This window comes from Mus caroli, chromosome 6 (genome assembly GCF_900094665.2).
Source record: "Mus caroli chromosome 6, CAROLI_EIJ_v1.1, whole genome shotgun sequence".
In the NCBI taxonomy this organism is placed as follows: Eukaryota; Metazoa; Chordata; class Mammalia; order Rodentia; family Muridae; genus Mus; species Mus caroli.
The window spans coordinates 88,492,589-88,494,325 of NC_034575.1; the positions used below are offsets into that span (position 1 = coordinate 88,492,589).

The 1,737-nt window shown below is 39.3% G+C and overlaps 1 protein-coding gene across 4 annotated transcripts in view; it reads right to left on the bottom strand.

The window, feature by feature from the left end:
- Prickle2 (prickle planar cell polarity protein 2) overlaps positions 1-1,737 on the bottom strand; it is a 344,729-nt gene that overhangs the window by 85,788 nt on the left and 257,204 nt on the right. The gene's annotated exons all lie outside the window — the stretch shown is intronic.

Sequence of the window (1,737 nt, forward strand, 5' to 3'; positions counted from 1 at the left end):
CTTCCAACCATGAGTTATTCCATAGCACCAGTCAAGAATGCAAATTCTTCAAACTGAGCATCTCCTTCAAGGTTTCCAGCCACTTCCTTATCCTTGTCCCTATCTAAATATTGTAGCAGNGAAAATGGCAAGGTCAAGCAACACACACACATCTTTCTCTCTCTGAACAATAAAATAAACAGAANGGAATGGAGGCAGCAGACTCTAACAAGCTATTCCGCGTGTGTGCTGATCTTTTTGTAGCACACTACAAAGGCAATGAAAGAGCCCAGAATTCTAAGCTCCATGTGTGTTTGAATTTTGTGACAACAGCTTTGTTAAGATAATTCACATAGCACAGAACTCACCCTTCCAAAGCATATAATTCACTAGCTCTTAATATAGTCAGAATTTCACAATCACCACTAATTTTAGACACCCCCACTAAACTCATGAGCACGAACAGTGACTTCTCATAGCCCAAGCTCACGTACCATGACAACCACTAATCTTTCTGTCTCTGTTGGTTTTGCCTATTTTGGACATTTCACATAAAGGAACCATGCAAAATATCATCTTTTGAAACTAGCTTCTTTCCCGTGAAATAATGGCATTTGTTTATCTATGCTGCAGCATANGTACATCAGTCTCTTGAATGTTTGTACTTATTGCTGAGGAATATTCCATGGTAGGGACATATCATATTTGTGCATTTATCAGCTGGTAGATATTTAGACTCTCTGTTCTTTTGAAGAATTCTAATTTCAATATTTAGATTCAAGATTATAATATAGATTTATGCTATCATTTCTCTTAGGCATATACCTAACAAAGGCATTATGGCGTCACACGAAAATTTTGTCATCTTGAAGAACTGGCAAACTGTATTCACAATTATCTGAGCAATTTTAAGTTCCCACCTTCAATGAAGGCTCGTTANACTTTCTCTAACTCTTGCCACAAGTGTTATGGTCTANCGTGTCAACAGTGGCCACCCTAGTGGATATGGCCTGGTATCTGATTGTGGTTTTTTGATTTGCATTTCCCTAAGTGCCAGGCCAGGAAAGGTGATCATCTTCTTAAGTGATTATTATATGCCTTCTTTAGAACTTGTTGGAAGGAATCCCTAAAGGGAGGGCAGATTGAGGAGCTAAAGGAAGGCCTGGTGAGCCCCAAACACAAATATTTCAGAGGGCACACTGGATTGCACATGAATAGCTGTTCACTCCAACAACAACAACAACAACAAATCACTCAGAAAAAGCAAAGTCAAGGAGAAAAAAAAAAGAATGAAAATAAGCCCAGTAAATCAAAACCACAAGGGCTTTCACTGTGTCTGCTAGCTGCCAGCCTTCCAATCCTCATTTATAATTAACTGGAGCTCCCCCAGCAAGGCATTTTTATTTGCAAAGAATCTGCAACCTTTGAGTGACTCCCTGACAACTGGAGAAGCTAATTTAATAATCTCCATTTACAAGTTGGAAACCCAAGTCTGAGGTGCTTTGAAAGGCGCAGTGAGACAGAGGTAAAGCCAGGAGGGATCTCTGGGCCCTCAGTCTCTCGCTTCCCTTTTGAAAAAATACAATGGCAGCAAACAGCTTTCTCTTTTAGCGCACTAATTAAATAATTTCACCCAAATGAAGCATAACCAGGTGTGTGTGTGTGTGTGCGCGTGCGAAAATAAGAGATTTGTTTTTAATGAAAAGATATACATTTGTGAACATAGAGCCTGATAGTAAAGCAGGATTTCATTAAACA